This window comes from Rhinolophus hipposideros, assembly GCF_964194185.1.
Source record: "Rhinolophus hipposideros genome assembly, chromosome: 12".
Taxonomy (NCBI): domain Eukaryota; kingdom Metazoa; phylum Chordata; class Mammalia; order Chiroptera; family Rhinolophidae; genus Rhinolophus; species Rhinolophus hipposideros.
This window is the reverse complement of record NC_138058.1, coordinates 7,195,975-7,215,296: the sequence shown is the minus strand read 5'-3', so window position 1 is coordinate 7,215,296 and position 19,322 is coordinate 7,195,975.

Below are 19,322 nucleotides of genomic sequence, written 5' to 3'. Positions count from 1 at the left end.
GATCAACTTTATTTATCGGTAAGGAACTATTCCAAGATTGCTGTATATTTTTCTTTGCTTCTGAAATGTTATCACATTTAATTGCCTGATCTTATTTGGGTTGCAATCATAGTCATTAATTAGTAGGAAGTTGAGGGACAGCATCATATCTAACTATCTGTTATGGCTGCTTTAATGAGGAAAATACCTGCCATCATTTTAAAGCCATCCTGTATACTTCACAAATAGAGCTTGCTGTATGTAGCATTCTCATTTAGACTGTGAACATCAAAGGAAATTGATGTCAGGTGTGAAACAGAAGCTGTTCACTATATCTGCTGAGGAAAACTGAGTGGTGTGTCTGGATAGGAGAGATGAAGGGCAGCTTATAACATTAACGGAACTACAGGTAATTAGTGTAAACTTTCAATGGATGGTATGTATGGCTGAGGGATAAAAAATGTTATTTACATTTATGGCCTATAAAACCAACATTTAACGTATGTCTATTGTTTTTATTTTCTACTTCCATAGGAAGGCAGGAAATAAACAAAATTGAATAATGAAAATCTATAGAGACCATTGTTTAGAATAAAAAAAACCTGTTTTATAATTGTAATCAAAATAGCAATTTATGAGTTTCAAGTACCTCATTTGCTTCCTGCTATATTATTAAATTCAGAGAAGCAAATGAAAAAAAGAAATGTTTGGTTAATTAATAAAACAAACAGCTTCGATAAGGATATCTTTTAGAGCAAAAATAGGTACTTTGAATTTGCAAAATTTTTGAATGGATTTTTTAAAAAACTAAACTTAAATATGATGCAAGTGTAAGCAACATGCCAAAATAAGACCTACATTCCAAAAAAACGATGTTCCAATACATTATACAAAAACAAAAACAAAAACAAAAAAACTTCTTTAAGCAACAGCAAGCTACAGAAATACTGGGTGGACTGTAGCAGCTTCCAAGGGTGTTGCATGTGGTACTTCCTACCCCCACTGGTGAAGTCATCATTCCTGACTGATTATTGGAAACAATGTAACTGATAATAGGATGGTGCTTTCTTTGGCTTTGAAAGGATAGATTTCAATTCCTTATCCTTTACCTTCTTTTCGCAAATGGCTGAAGTGTACTGATGTTTTCTAGAAAAGGGTTTCCAAGAAGGGATGGTCCTCTGTCTACAGAGGACCTCTGTCTACGGTCCTCTACTACACATTATGTTTTCTCTTGTGACTCAATGATTCATAATGTTTATGGTGTCTAAGATTATTCTTTATGTTCAGATATGGGTCACTTACATATACAGTTGGATGATTAGACCCATTTTTTTTTCAGTAACTGTTGATTGCAATCAGAACAGCTTTTGTCTTTGTAGGACCAGATCAATGGAAATGACAAGCCTCAGTCTTACCTAAAAGTGCTGCTACTCCATGAGTTTAAGCCCTTCAATACTTGCTATTAGGATAATAATTTATCTATCCCATGATTCCTTGGAATTACCTTTTTAGGGTCCAGTTTCCTAATATTTCTGATATTTTCTAATTGTGTAAAGTAAAACCTCATAATCTTATATGGCCATATGTAGTCGATATCTGTACTGCCCCATACAGTAGCCTCTAGACACATGTACCTAATTACATTTAAATTTTAATGAACTAAAATTAAATTTAATTACAAATCAGTTCCTCAGTTTCACTAGCTACATTTCAAGTGCTCAATATCCATACATTTTATAAAACATTTCCATCATCACAAGAAGTTCTTCTGGACAGCCTGGTTAGGTGATACAATCTTATGTCATCTGTTAAGACCACCATTTTAAACACAGATTCAAAAGTCACCCATCTAGAGTAGAATAACTTGTCTAAAACATAAACCTAGCAAATGTCAGAGATTCAGCACTTTTCTGGTTAAAGCTCTAGAAACTTTGAAGTATAACATTTAGAGATAACTAAGCATTTATTTTTTTCCTTTTTTTAAATGGTTAAAATCTTCCCTATGAAAAGCCCTTTATCCAGCTGAAGTAATAATTAAATATAGGCATACATTTTTAAGTTGGTAAAAAATTTTACACACATCAGCTTTAGAAGGGACACCAAGTTCCTTAACCTATGGTTGCTTTGATTGGCCTCCGTTACTGGGGGGCACTCTGGCACCAGCATGCTTGGTTTTCACCCCTTCCTTGGTGTATGACTTGAGGTGCTTATTTAATTCAATGCTAGTTTTCTAAATTGTAAAATGGAGATAATAACATATTTATATCTTAAGGTTGTTGTGACGATTGAATTAACATATATAGCACTTTAGAGTAGTGGCTACAGTATTATATGTATTTTCATAATAAATATCATATTTATTTTTCTTTTATCGATTGTTTTGATGATCTGCATCTAGGGTTAATTATCTAGCCACATCATATTTGAAACAAATATTAACCAAAGATTAGATATTAATTCATCACAATAGTACTCACGGAGTGATTTACTTTTACGTGGAAGCCTTTATGTGTCCATCCTCAGCTCATTGCACCTGTAGTTATAACACAGTCCTGATACCAACATTTCAATGAAAAAGGGAGGCTGGGTGCATATTGGTTATGTGCCCCAGTGGAAGGCAAATCTAGGTTTAAATCCAAGTTTTATTTTTTGATGGCCCTTTATCATCGGATAAAATATTTTTCTACTCTAAGCCTCAGGTACTTTTTCTATTAAGAAGACCAAATTAATACTTATTTCAGTGCATTACTATTGGGAAGACTCAATGTATACTTAGCACAATTCCAGCACGCTATAATCATTCAATTTGCTATGATTGTTATACTGTTGATTTCAAATCAGATTGTAAGTCTGGAAACTTCAGGTTGGAGACCCTTTATTCATTAATTTATTCATTTAACACATATTTTCCCATATCCTAGATTGTAATGCTCTTACAAGAAGGAACTATTCAAGGTATTAGGGATATAGCTGGGAACAAGATAGTCACCACTTCCTTTCTTGGATCTTGCTTTATCATGGGTGGGTGGAGGGGATAGATTTTGCCAAAATCAAATAACGGTAGAGGCAGAAAATGGAATAATATGATAGAGATATTCAAGAATCTACTTTAAATTGGGAGGTCAATAATGCCCTCTCTGAGGAGGTTATACTGAAGTTCAAATCTGAATAATTCAAAAGTCATACAAAGTATCCTCTTATTTTCTCACAGTGACTGGTTTATTAAATTAATTTGGTAAGGCTTCCATTCTCCACTTCCATGTTGTTTAAGCATAGCTAGAAGTTTAAGATACAGGTGCTCCAACTTACAATGGGGTTATATCCCAATAACCCCATTGTAATTTGAAAATATTACAAGTCAAAAATGCATTTAATACAGCTTACCTATTAAACATCATAGCTTATCCTAGCCTATCTTAAACATACTCAGAGTACAATATCTGAAAAACACTGGCAGCACAGCTCACTGCAAAACATCAGTAGTTTGTTCTCATGGCCCACTGGGACCTGTGGCTCATGGCTCCTGCTCATCACAAGAGAGTATTGCATTTCATATCCCTAGCCTAGGAAGAAATCAAAATTCAAAATTTGAAGTACAGTTTCTACTGAATGCATATCATTTCTGCACAACTCCAAAGTTGAAAAATTGTAAGTCGAACTGAAAGTTCATTAACAATCTATAAGTTCTCCTATGAGTAAATTTTCCTAAGCTAATGTAACATTCATTATGGTAACTTTCATATTCCAGAGGCAATACAAAGGCCAACTTTGAGCATGAAAATAGGAATATTCTACATTTCCTGGAACTTTACTCATTGTTAAGGACCAATTAACGGGCCGATTTCTCTCCCACTAGTCACGTAGAATGGCCATCACTAGAGACACAAAATGTTCCTAAACACCAAGCCCAATAAGTGTTCTTTCTATCCTAATCCTATGAGACATCACTTCTGCCTTCTACACTGTCCATCATCCCTTGCTTAAAGTTCTTACCAACTTGATTTTTGTCATGCCTTATTCTCTTTGTTTTCCTACTTCTCTCTTTGTCTCTTCCTATTCCTGAGCTATCTCATCAACCTTCATGGTTCCAAATACTATCTGTAGGTTGATAACTCCCAAATCTACACTCCCAGTTTCAAACACATCCCTAAGTTTCAGAATCACATCCAGTTGCGTACTACATATTTCCACCTGGACATTGCACCAGAACATCAGTTTCACTACATCAAATTGAACCCCTCAATACCTTCTGCTCCCAAGCAAGCTCGCCTCCCACAGTTGCTCCCAGGGAATGGCAGTGTCATGTCCCCAGTGTCCCAACTTAGAAATTTGGTGTCCTTTTACAGATTGCCCCACTTTCTAAGGCCATACATTCAATTTAAACCCAAACTTTCAAAATTAAATATACTTGTGAGCAATAGCATTTATGCACAATATTTAAATACTGTACATAAGTGTGTTTCAGAGGTATGTCCAAGTAGGCTTACCATTATAGCTGTGCAAAGTACACAAGAGGACTTTGCTGTGGCAGAAAGGTCAATTTCAACTTTTTTCGTAATTGAGATGCTCTATATTTCATTTTTAATTTGACAACAGAAAACTTCAAAACAATTCCTGGTAGCTTATGATGGTTTATAGAAATTACTATACCTGCAGTTTTTCTCGTAGAAAGTCCTGTAGATTTGGGGAGGGAAACATATAATTTATTTAAGCCTGAAAAAGAAAAAAATGTGAGTACAAATATGGAATATATAAAAGATGAAATGTGTTGGGACAATGTGTCCTGGAGAACAGATGGCTGTTGAAGGGAGGGAAATGATTAAATAACTGTACTCAAAGAAAAGGAGAGTCTATAATAGGAAGTTTCTATATAAATCTTCCCAGAAAGCTAAGAAAGAGAAATTTAAACTAGGTGTTGAACTGAATTTACTTGTTTCTTTTTCTTCTCCATAGCCCAGAGCCTTTGGCTAACTGGACATTTCCTATACTTCAGTGTCTTTTGTTCAGTTGTCTGAAGAAAACCAAACTTTGGTAAGATGCCTAAACAGTCTACTTCTCTTTAGGCAAATAGTCCCAATGTTTTAAACACTTGACCTAATATACTATGTCCCTTTAACAATTTCCTGTTTTCCTTAGATTTCTTTTCTTTTCAATTAAGAAATGAATTTGCTTAGTTGTTATTTTTATCTTTCCCAATAAATTACCCCCTTATATACATGTACAACAATAATACAAAGCCCCCCACTACAGAAATATTCCAAAGGACCCAAATATTAAACCCTATGATTTTCAATAAAAGTCTAAATCTCACCTTAGAAACTCAGTGGAATTTAATGGGGAAAAAAAAATAACCATCAATCAGCCATACGTTTTAAATCATTCAAACATATTTTAAATGCTCACCATTCTGGACATGTAGGGGATTCTAAGGAAAGCCAGAGCTGAACCTCTCTGCTGTCTGTAGCATTTCCTCTATGAAATTGAACAATAGAAGAGACCTCCCAATGTCTTTCCATGTGTTTATCCTGGCTACCTACGTGAATATGCAGTAATTAAGCAATCTGAAACACCGACTGACCCAGAGAGAAACTATTGCGTTCTAGGGAAGTCCTTGAAATGTCTTCATCATTATTCAGCGAATTTGCTTTATCTCCATGAGAGCTAATGTCAGCACAACTCTGGATCACCTCTTTATCCAGAGTAGTCTCTGCAAACAGAAATGGTTGATCTTAAATGCATATGCACAAACAACCCCCCACAAAAACACAGTGGCCATGTGATGTCCTGGGGTAAGTGCTTAAGGGCAAAAATGAGGGAGCTTGAGAGCCAGAGTTCAAGAAATGAGATAATTAATGTGAGCCTGGATAAGGTTGGAGGAAAAGGAAAGTTAGAAGATATGATGTTTTGCTACCTTTTTTTTTAAGGTCAAAAATATAATTAGCATTCAGAAAGATGTGAAGATGCATTACCAAAGGGACCACACTGACCAAATTTTTGTCATTGAATGTTAACAGCCATCAGAGTTGTGATCAAATTAAAGCACACTCTGTGAGTGATGGCATTGAGTCTCTGGCATTCCAGCATAGCAGTGCCCAGGTTCCAAAGAGGGACACAATGTTAAGACCACTTTGGAGGGAGCCCGTTTGAAGATGTACTTAAGGGCTTTAATTAGTTTCTGAAATTTGTGACAGCCTTTTGAAAAATAAAAATACATGACTTAATTACTAATTGAGAAAGGTGATGCAGGAGAGTGCTGCTGAGTCCTCTTGCAGCTCAAAAACCCTCTTCACAGACAGTCAAGTGTAACTGAATTGCAAGAAAGCCAGTGCCCAAAATCAGGGTTGGGAGAATGGCATTCCCCTGCAATGCAGTGGGCTAAGAGGAGCTTTAGTTTTTGAAGGGAAAATGCTTTATTCTGACTCTCATTATGTCTTATCATGTCTTTTCTACAAAGAGAGAAACACCCCTATCCCCCAAAACACACACAATTTATTTAAATAACTTAGGAAGGTATTGCCTTCTGAAGGAAGGTGAAGTGAGCAAAGGAGTTCTGGGATTGTAGCTATTTTACATGTATAAATTTATTGATCCTTATTGTCTTATTACATTATAAACTCAATTTAAAAGAATTACATGAAAACAGAAATTGCTTTGCTGCATGTGTTGGGTGATAAAGGTTACTATCCTTTACAATACAGTTTAAACAATGATCATCATCTGAATTTGAACTATGATTCAAATCAAAACACTGTATATAAAAAAGAGAAATGCAAGTATGTTTTGCAATCAGGTAAAATATAGGAAATATTCACTTTCTATGAATACTAGTAGGATTGAATTTGCATATGACTTATTCAATCAGCTATTCATTTAGCAGATATTTTTTTAAAGACACACTTCTGTTTGAGGTGCTGAGATTGAAAATCTGGAAAGGAGGAAACTACTGGCTAGATGGTACAAACATTATTTCACTGTATCCTCACATTTTACTAATTTCATGTTATCCTTCTTCTGTGGGAAAGTGAAGAGAGATTCACATTAACCTACTCAAGATGAAGGAGCTGGTGAAAACAGAATTTGAACTCAGGTCTGTCTGATGTCTTAGCAGGACAATGTCTCCACCAATGATGGGAGTGGGATTCAAAGTCCATCAAAACAGACTGAAAAGAATCAAAACTTACTACACACTCATTCTAGCATTCTTAGCGGAAAGCCAAGCAGCCACACGTTACTTCAAAATATGTTAATTTAGGTTTCTGATCAAGATGGCAAACTGGGTAAATACTGTGTTTGCCTCCTCACATACCCACATCAAAATGACAAGCAAACTACAGAACAACCATCTTTGAGAACTACCTGAAGTCTAGCTGAAGCAAAGTTCTATAACTAAGTATATACAGAATAAGCCACATGTAGGAAGTGTGGAGGCAGAATGGGCTGGTCCCACACCCACATATGACCATTAAAAATTGGGAGGGATACCTCGGTTGTAGAGGTGCCCCCCAGAGGAGTGAGGGGTCCCAGACCCACACCAGGCTCCCTAGCCAAGAGTCCAGGGTGAGGGAGGGAAGCTATGACTTATGACTGTGAAACCCAGTGGAGATTGTGGCTGAGTGAGACAACAGCAGCTGCACTCCCTGGTGCTCCTCTTATAGGGCCCACACAAAGACTTACTTGCAGATGGACTCACATGCTCTCAGCTCCAACACTGGGGCAGCAGCTCAATATGTCCTGGGGACATATGGGGAAGAACTGAATTGTCTGGCTTCATAGCAAAGGCTGAAGGGGCAGCATTGTCTCAGACAAAAGTGCTAGCAGGAGCCATTGTTCTTCTGTTGAGCCCTCCCTACTCCCAGCATGCAGACAGAGGTGGCCACCATATCTGAGTCTCCATCAACCTGGCTAACATTGTTTGCCCTGCCCTAATGATTCCCTGAGGCCCCGCACCACCAAAAGTGGCCCATCCAAGCCACTTTCAGTGGCTTTTCCATACAAACAGCCTGTCTCCACTCATGCTGCAGACTTTTCTAAAATCTTTCAATGGTTCACAAACTCAAAGAAAAAGCATCTCACCTCAGAATGCCCCGTAATTATTGATAAGCAGCCACAAGTCTGACACTAGCTGCAGTGGGCCTCAGTTCATAACTTAGTCTCTCAAAGGAAACTCCAAGCCCAGCACAGTTGAAACCATCTGCAGATCACTTTGTAGCTCATGTCAAATGGCCCTGGCAGGGTACAGGCAGCTATTGCCCTAGGCCTGCAGCAGAGATCCTCCCAAGAAAAACCAGAACAAACACACCAGTGGCCAGCTACAAACCACACCAGAGCACCACACATGACCTCTATAAATGATGCCACATAAATGGCAGATTCAGCAGGCACCTGGGCCCCACCAAAGTGAATCCTGTTTCATGCAGTCAGTCTCTGAACAGCTCCTCCACTATAGTAATGGGCAGTCTTCCCAAAAAGTCAACCTAAGGATCAACCCCTCCCACTGACATGCCAACAACAATCAAGGCTCAACTACAAAATGAGGGCACACACAACCCATATAAGTGAAGCACCTGGACCACCTGGCTCAGGTGACCAAGGAGACTGTATCACTGGGTCCCAGAGGACACCAACTACATAAGATCACTCTATGAAGCCCAGGATACATAGCAGTTCCACTTAATACTTAGAAAGAAACACAAAGAGGCAGCCAAAATGAGAAGACAAAGAAACATGGTCCAAAATAAAGAAAAAGAAAAGAACAAAAGTCCAGAAAAAGAACTAAACAAAATGGAGACGAGCAACCTACCTGTTTTGATGCAGAGTTCAAAACATTCGTTATAAGAATGCTCAGTGATCTCAGGGAGAACTTCAACTAAGAGATAGGAAACATAACAGTAGAGATTTAAAAAACATAAAAAAGAATCAGTCATAAATAAAAAATACAAAAAATGGAAATGAAGAATATGTTAGAGAGAATCAATAATAGATTAGATGAGGCAGAGGACTGAATCAGCAATTTAGAAAACAGAGTAGCAAAAAACACCCCATCAGAACAGCAAAAAGAAAAAACAATCCAAAAAACTGAGGAGCAGTTATGGGGCCTCTGAGACATATAAAATATACGAACATTCACATCAGAGGGATACCAGAAGGAAAAGAGAGAGCAAGAAATTGAAAACCTATTTGAAGAAATAACGATGTAAAATTTTTTAACCTAGCAATGGAAATAGACATACAAGCCCAGGAAGCACAGAGATTCCCAAAACAAGATGAACCAAAAGAGGCCCATACCAAGACACATCATAATTAAAGTGTCAAAGTTTAAAGACAAAGATAGAATATTAAAAGCAGCAAGAGGAAACAGTTTGTTACCCACAAGGGAGCTCCCATAAGACTATAAACTGATTTCCTAACAGAAACTTTGCAGGCCAAAAGAGATTGGCATGAAATATTCACAGTGGTGAAAAGCAAGGGCCTACAACCAAGATTATTCTACCCAGCAAAGCTATCGTTTAGAATCTAAGGATAGATAAAGAGCTTCCTGGGGGGGGGAGGCGGGGGGGGGAGCTGAAGGAGTTCATCACCACCAAACCAGTAAAACAAGAAACACTGAGGGTTTTCTTTAAGAAGAAGAAAAAACAAAAGAGCCAAAAATGATAATAAAATGTCAATAACTACCTATCTGTCAATAATTACTTTAAATGTAAATGGATTAAATGTTCCGACCAAAGGCATACGGCGGCTGAATGGATAAGGAAACAAGACCCTTCCATATGTTGCCTACAAGAGACTCACTCCAGATCAAAAGATAAACATAGACTGAAAGTAAAGGGATGGAAAAATGTATTTCATGGAAATAGAAATAAACACACACAAAAGCTTGGATAGTAATACTTATATCAGACAAAATAGACTTTAAAGCAAACGTTATAACAAGAGACAAAGAAGGATCCAGTAATTCTATTTTTTAGTATTTATCCGAAAAAATCCAAAACACTAATTCTAAAAGATACATGCACCTCTATGTTCATGGCAGTGTTATTTACAATAGCCAAGATATGGAAGCAACTCAAGTGCCCATCAATGGATGATTGGATAAAGAAGATATGATATATATATATTACTTGGCCTTAAAATAGAATGAGATCTTACCGTTTGCAAGAACATGGTTGGACCTAGAAGGTATTATCCTAAGGAAAATAAGTCAGAGAAAGACAAATACCATATGATTTCACCTATATGTGGAATTTTAAGAACAAAATAAATGAAAAACAATGCAAAAAAAAAAACACTCATAGATGCAGAAAACAAAATGATGGTTGCCAGAGGGGAGGAGATTTGGGGGATTGGGTGAAAAAAGGGAAGGGATTAAGAAGTACAAATTGGTCATTGCAAAATAGTCAAGGGGATGTAAAGGATAGCATAGGGAATATAGTCAATAATATTATAATAACTATATACCATGTCAGATTAGTTTTAGATTTATCAGGGTGATCACTTCATAAATTACATAAATGCCTAATCATTATGTTGTATACCTGAAGGTAATATAATATTTTATGTCAAATGTAATTGAAAAATGTTTTAAATCATAAAAAGAAAAAAAAACAAATATGTCAATTTTACTATAGCTTCTGTCCCTCTATAAGCCTCCATTTGTGAAAAGTATTTCTCCTCCTGAACATTTGCTATGCATTTATTTATTTGTGGTTTATTTATTTATTTATCCACTTACTTATTAACTAAATCTCTTATTTCAAAAGGGATTTGACCGAGTATATTTAATGTGCTTCTGTATCATACACATAATTGTGCATATGTTTATTTATATATATATTGACAGTATAATAGTCAGTAAATGTCAAATACAGTTAGCTGTTTCCTTAAAAATACACACAACTTATTTGAGCTTCTGAGATTATAAAGCAAAGTTAAAGAATAACCATTGCCGATATAGCCCTTGAGTCTTCAGTGGAACATTAACATAGTTCATTATTATAGTATTTCTGCTACTGACTCCTAAGAAAATGAGTCTAAGTTACCAAAAAGTTAATTTTCTGTCCGTAAGTTATCCACTTCCCTATCAAAAATCTTAGGAAAATGGAAAACTCTGTTGCCCTTACATACCATAAGCAAAATGCTGCCACAGAGGATGGAAGTCAGAGTGAGGATATGAAGCTAATAACATCAACATAGAAAATAAAATTTGTGAAAAGTATTTCTCCTCCTGAACATTTGCTATGCATTTATTTATTTATGATTTGTTTGTTTATTTATCTAGTAAATAAAATTTATTTATTTATCTAATAAATTATCTATTTAAAATTTCCACACAAGACCCTTTGTAAAAAAATGCTCAATATCACTAATTGTCAGAGAAATGTTTCTCTAAAAAAACCCATACCCCACTTGTTGGTCTTAAAGTAAACAACCTTCTAAACTCTTAGCCTTTTTTTTTTTATAGATATGAATCATTTGGTAACAGGAAGATCAAGTTTTGTTGAATGCACAATTATGAGGGCAGGCCAACAAAAACACTCCAAAGCATGTAGCCAATTGAAAATAGGTCAGTATGGTGGGTTTAAAGTAGTTCCTGAAATTCTCTGACACTTTTCCCATCAAAAGGTGAAGTCTACTTCTTCTCCTTTTAAATATGGCCATCCTTACTGACTCATTTTTAATAGACCATATCAGAGGTAACCTGCATGACTTCAGAGGCTAGGCAAGAATAGGCAAGGTCATATGGCTTCTACCCAGCTCTCCCTCTTGGGATACGTGTTCCTTGGAACCAGCTACCATGTTTTAGGGCAGTCCAGCAGCCATATGGGAAGGCATTCGTAGGGGTTTCAGCCTGTCAGAGCTGAAGTGCCAGATAACAGCCAGCACCCACAGCCAGCTAGCTGCCTTTGATCTATCCTAGCTTAATCCAAGGGAGCAGAGATAAGCTGTCACCATGAGTCCTAACCAAATTTCAGATTTGGTGAATAAAATCAGTGTTGTTGTTATTGTTTTAAGCCACTGAGTATTGGGATGTTATGTTACTTAGAAACAGACAAAGGAGGGATACTGGGAACAAGGGGACCTTTCCAACACCCCTCATATAAATCCATGAAGTTGGCTGCCTCCATGGCCTGTGGATGCTGGGTGTTCAGGAGGTGGATACCTTTGTAGGAGCCACAGGTCAAAATATATTAAAACACTCTTTATTTATTTAACAAAGATATTTTAATTTGCATTGAATCAATTCCATTCGTACCCACCCTCTGAACATCCACTTCACAACTCCCAGTTCCTGGAGTAGCAAAGAAAATCACCCCACAGGGCTGACCATGGGTGGATGGTAATGGACAACACCTGTAGCACATACCAGGCACTAAACATTTGAGGGAACTGACAGCTCTTTAAGCAAAGAGCTTTGTGGCTTCTTGCCCAACACCTGGAGTAGGGCCTGGCATATAGTAAATCCTGAGGTTCTGGTTTGCAACTTTGAATGCACATTGACATCACCTGAGGAATTTGTAAAAACATGGATGCCCAAGTCTCTCCCTCAAAGATTCTCATTTAATTGGCCAAGGTTGTGAATGGGCCTAGGGATTTCTAAAAGCTTCACTGAGGAGTTTAGTGTACAGTGAATTTTGAGAACTACTCTCCTACAACACAACTTGAGAACATCAAGTGCTCCTAAATCTAAAGTTCAGAATAAGGGTAGCGATGAAGTTCTGCAGCTATGTTTTAACAAATGATGGTGAATCTAGTTGATAAAGCTCTCCCTTTGGAGTGTATTTTCCACCTTTCTCGTCAGGCCCAGCTAATCCAAGAATTAAAGACTTTTAAAGCAGTAAAAAAATTGCATAAACATAATCCATTTTAAGCTCAACTCAATGCCGACATCGTTTCCATTGGTTCATGTATTATAAAAATATTAAGTGTGACCCTGCTAGGTGCTAGGACCGGAAATACAACCATGAGCAAGACAGATGTAGTTCTTGACTTTTTCTGTCTGATTTATTTCACTTAGCATGATAATCTCAAGATCCATCCATGTTGTCGCAAATGGCAGTATTTCATCTTTTCTTATGGCCAAGTAATATTCCATTGTACATATAAAAGCAACAAATGAACAAGACAAACAAATAAAGAAACAAAACTCATAGACACAGGCAACAATTTAGTGGTTACCAAGGGTAAGGGGGATGATGGTAGAAGAGGGTAAAAGGGCTCAAATACATGGTTTTGGAAGGAGAACTGACTCTGGGTGGTGAACACACAACACAATAGATAGATGATGTATCATAGAAATGTACACTTGAAACCTATATAATTTGACTAACCAAGGTCACCCCAATAAATTTAATAAAAATTTTAAAATGACAGATATATAGCTTGTGCTCATATAAGCTTGTTTGACTAGTGGTTATCTCAGGTCATCTTGTGTCCTTTGCAGCCTGGGGAGCTCATTCATTCAATTTTAATATAAATTCCATGCCAGACACTGTCCTAAGTGCTTTGCGTATACTATCTAATTTATTCAACAATCAATACAGATGCATTTATCCCTAATCAGCCGATTAGGACATAAACATTTTAGAGATATAGCTGCCCACGAACTGCCCAAATGTATGCAGCTGGCAAGGACTAGGAACAAGATTAAACCCATGTCCATCTGACTTCAAATTTCATGTATTCATTCCCCATTCTTTTTTGAATAGTTGTAATTACTCCAAATTCTGAAATCTTACACTGATCTATAATCAACTCTTTAGAAAATTTGGACTGAAGCTCATGGTTCTGCAACCTAAAACAACATCAATCAGGACTTCTGTCATAAATTTTCATACATTGGAACCTACCAGCATATACGAGTATGTTCACTTTATTTTGTTCACTTTCACTGTCAACCATCCTGGCCATTTGTCTCTGGGTTTACCCTTCTTGGCTGATCACAGAGTGGTGGCACATTTTAAAATAAGTAGCATGTTTCTCTTTCTTTAAAAATAAATAAAGGAAGGTAGGTCGTACCCATTATTACAATGACCACAAATAAATTAAATATGATTCATCAAAACCCGGGATGGAATGTTCAAGACAAATTTTGATACAAATACACAAAAGGAGAAAATTTTATCTTCTTTTCTCTTTATTTGTACCATGAAAAGGTAATTTTTTTACTCCAACCACATCAGTAAGAATAATGGAGCTAATGACAGCTCCTGAAACTATAGGTCAGTGAGCTAAAGTTCTCCCTTGGGTCCTATTCAAGCATCCTGGCTCTCAGAAGCATTATTCACCATTTCACCAAGTCATTTAAAATCCTAACAGTGTTCTGAAGAATATAGCCCACAGAAAGCTCAGGCCCATTGCCTAGACTGGCTTTTCTTATCAGCTTATCAATTAAACTAAGCCCAAACTTCAGAAATTCAGAAAGAATGTTCTAAGTAAACTGTTATTTTGCAATAACTAAAACGGCAGTAGTCACTTTGGGAATTCAATAATATATGCTCAAGAATGGGATCCGAGAAAACATTTAAAAAGACAGTTCTTATTTCAAAACTAATGTGATTAATATTATTTGATTATATCTTGAGGAATAAAAAGTGTGTGATTTAAATAGCATAAACAAAAATGAACCATTACTTTTTTGAGTCAATTGCAAACTGTTTTTCTTGAACATACCCTATCTGCATGTCCATATTTTTTTCAAAATTTTGACACTTTCTAGAATACTATCTGCAATTATAGCCTCATGCATCAAATGCCTAGCCTATGATACAAAATAACAAGCAAGGGTCTGAATCTTTTATACAATAATACATGCCAATTTGCAAAGATGACTACCCAATTGAAAATGTCTGATTCCAGATTATTTAGGTTCTTATACTTACATAGAATCCAAGGAAGTGGCAGAGGGCCTGAGCAGACACTTCTCACAAGAAGACATACAAATGGCCAACAGATATATGAAAAGATGCTCAATTTCACTAGCTATTAGGGAAATGAAAATCAATAGCACAATGAGATACCACCTCACACCTGTTAGAATGGCTATCATCAAAACAAATAATAACAAGTGTTGGAGCGGCTGTGGAGGAAAAAGGAACATTCATACACTGCTGGTGAGAATACAGATTGGTGCAGCCACTATGGAAAAAACTACGGAGTCTCCTCAAGAAATTAAGAATGGAATTATCATACGACTCAACAATCCCTCTCCTAGGTATCTACACAAAAAATCTGAAACATTTATCGGTAAAGACATACACACCCCCATGTTCATTGCAGCATTATTCACAGTGGCCAAAGCATAGAAAACAACCAGTGTCCTCTGATAGATAATTGGATAAAGAAGATATGGTACATACACAAGGGAATTACTTCACCATAAGAAAAGATGAAATGTTGCCGTTTGTGACAAAATGGATAGATCTTGAGATTATTATGCTAAGAGAAATAAGTCAGGCAGATAAAGTTGAAAACCATATGACTTCACTCATATGTGGGAAATAAAACTGAAAGCAAGTAACGAACAAGACAAACAAAAACTCATAGCACAGACAACAATTTAATGATACCAGAGGGTAAGGGGGGTGGGGGAATGGTAGAAAGGGGTAAAGGCAGTCAGGTTTATGGTGATGAAGCAGAACTGACTGTGAACACAAAATCCAATATATGTATGATGTATTATAGAATTGTACACTTAAAACCTATATAATTTGACTAACCAATGTCAACTCAATAAATTTAATAAATGTTAAAAAAAAATTTGACTCTCTGTAACACTGCCTGCAATTACAGCCTTGTGCATCAAAGGCCTAGCATATGATACAAAATAGCAAAGCAGGGGCCTGAATCTTTTATATGAGTAATAGCCATGTATGTGCTGATTTGCATAAATGATTGGCAAGCTGAAAATGTCTCATTCCAAATTATTTAGGTTTGTATTCATACCTAGAATCCAAAGAAGTGCGTGCATGCGCACTCAGCACACCTATGTTGTAACTGGAGCTTCAGCTAGAGATCAACACACTAAGGTTACACAGCATCAATACCTGATGATAGCAAACCTACAGGAAGAGTTCCATATGATAAGACATCTGTGGACAATTTGTACTCCCAATGGATAGCCTAGACAGGCTTAGAAAAGCACATATTCTAAATTCCAATGTTAATTCAAAGCATAATATTTTAATGCTATTTAACACTACTATTTAGTGGTGTATGTGGAATAGCCATTGTAATTTGCCTAACAAAATATGCGTTCTGCGAATAAACTAAACTATTGTACTGATGTCTTAATCTTTTAAAATATATAACTACATGGCAAAATATGACAAGGTGCAAATCGCAATTCTACATCACTCAGAACACGCACTATAATAAATAGATGTCTGTGTAGGCGTCCTGAAAGCCATTTTTCTAGGATTCAATAACATCAGTGGGCTGTGACCTCTGAACATCCATGTCTCTACCTCACCCATATGGAGAGTTTTACATATTTTGTAAAGATGGCTTTGATGAAACATATTTCATCTTCCTTTATCAGTTGAGAATGTTGCCATTTCAGGTCTTGAAGCAATTTGCAATTGCACGTTACAATATGCCTGCACTGGATGGATGCTGCTGTGGGAATACTGAAAACTAGAATGAAAGACAATACTTCCAGGACAGTCCCTAAAGGAAGAGGGTTTCCACGAGCTAGTTTGGAATGTGTCATTGCAAAGGAACTTGATTTTCTCTGCCCAAGTTTCCCGCACGTGTTTGATTTACCCACAGTGGAACCAGGAATGCTGCTACCTTCCCCTTCCTGTTCGTCAGCCTTTAGCATGAAAGATGACTCAGTTAACCTTCTGCTTTCGGGAGGAGCAAAACACAATATATGCTTTCACATTTAGCAGAGGCTTGGAAATAACACCAGTATCAATGAGTCAGGCTGGCTTTCGATTGATTGATGGCCTCACTTACGGAAGAAAATGAGTAGATGTGGCGCAAAGCACTTTATTAATCATTTTTAAATTCCAAGTTTCTGAATGGCACTCTTTCATTATCCTTCTAAGTGAAATCAACCAAAGTACTTCACTTGCCTATATATCTTAACATTAAAAAAAATTAATACCCTCCAGTCATATCAGACGATTCTTTAGTGTTTCTTTTAAAAAGTGGCATGCTGGATTTATTTCTGTTAATTAGCCCAGTCATTAACAAACCATAGAAGCAAGGTCTCCTTTCATTTTTATTCATAGCTGGTGACTTATTGCCAGGTGATAACCAACAAGTCTCTCTTCCTACAATCAATCAATTAATCAATTCACCAATCAAAGCACTTGTTAAATAATTGTAATGGCTTTCATTGGACTTTAAAGTCCAAAATAACTGTGGATTGCCCCAGCTGTACTGATTTAAAGATATTCACAAAGCAAAGGTAAATATGGCCCCTGAATGCTTCAGTGATGTTTCAGTTTGGGTGGGTCTTTGTAGCAAATACATTATTAAAGAACTTATTGTTAATAATTAGAACTCATCAGCTTGCTTTTATGAAAAAGCACAGAGGATTACGTAATCCTCAAATTCTTACAGTGATGCAGGCACCGATTACAGAGGGGGATATTTTTGTTCAGTTGCAGATTCAGTGAATTCACTGGAATAGACGGTTTATATGTTACCTAGCTTGGCTATAGGATAATAATTAGCCCATCAATATTGAATGCTCCCAAGTGACTGATCTATATCAGACAGTCCAGAGAGGAAAATTTAAATAAGATACGGAATATGGAGAAAATAAATTTAAGAAAAACAAATAAACTTACACTGAATGTTCCTCACCTATACTCTCTTGACTAGTGAGAAAAAAGAAAAAGAAAGAGAAACTCCGAAAGAGAGAGGTGAAAACGACAAAAAGCAAAAATTAAAATGGAAACAAAAAATGTTTGCCAAGGGGAAACACACTCCAGATAAAAATAAACAAAATTCCCTTTGCATTTATGTACTCATAATTTTTCCACTGGGTACATTTGCACAGTTGGAATTTAAAAAAAAAAAAAAAGGCAAATTTCCCACTAGCACATTTGTTAGAAGAGGCAAAAAGGGAAAAAAGCCCCATAGGTCAAGTCTCATGGAGAGAATGCCAAATGTCTTTGTGTCCAGTTATTTATGGTTTCAGATAATTGTACAGAAAATATCAAATTTGCATAGTGTGATTATTGCTGATTATTTATCTAGCAGTCAAAATGTTTCAGTGGTTCCTGGAATGACAGATTGACAAGTCCTTAAAACTCATTCATTTTATGAAATTTGCATGTAATTAGGCAATAATGAAGGGATGTTTGTGGACAGAGGATTATACTACAATAAGCTGGAAGCAATTCAAATGCTTGACAAAGTGTTAACATTATCTTCAAGCCTTAAATGTTTGGCTCCAAAGCACTCAATATATGAATTGGATAAAGAAGATTTAGAAAATTATCAATGGAGTAAAATGCATTTTTTATTTATTTATTTTTTTTTTTTGCTTTTTAAAACATGTTCACTCACTAGACTTAACTATATTTAGGGATATTGTCACATTCAGATTAATCAGTCATGGTCTAGGATTTGAAGAGTAAAGGCAGGGAGAGAGACAACACGGTGAGGTAAAAAGAACACGGTCTAGAGTGTCTCCCAACCCTGCTTATGAAATGCAGTTCACCGCCTCACGATGTGTGATCTTGAATAGATTACTTCTGAGCCACAGTACCTGTACATACTGTTTTGTATAGACTTGAGATAATAATCCATTTCCTCGAGTCTGAGAAAAACTTTATCTTCTCACATTTATAGTGATTTAAAATCTGGTTGCTTCTTGCCATTTAGGTATTTATTTAAAATAATAATAATGTTTCTTTTGTCCCTCAGGGGGAGAAAAAAAAAAAACAACAGCTGCACATTTCAATTCATAGCATCTTAGAATTAAAGAAATATAGTACTTATAAAGTGAAAAGCACAAAACTAGATATAAATTTTATCCTTAAAAAATGATACCTATTATTATGTGGTCTTCTTTCTGTGAAAATCCTACCCCATTCCTCCTCCAGAGTTGAGATGGACATTATAAAATCTGCATTTGAAAGTTACAGATTGTCTTTTATCTTCATACAGAAAGGTCTTTTTCAAGTAATTGATGTATATTATGTAAAATGCTTTCTTTCAAAACCAGACTACCTGAAATACTGGGTTATTATAGTAATTTAAATCAATGAAAATCATAACAAAGTTTTATGGACGGTTATAAGAGGAACAAAAGTTATTTTTCTTGACTGTAGGATCCATAGTTTATAACTTGACCTAAGAATATCTTCTGTGCTCATTACTTTATGATT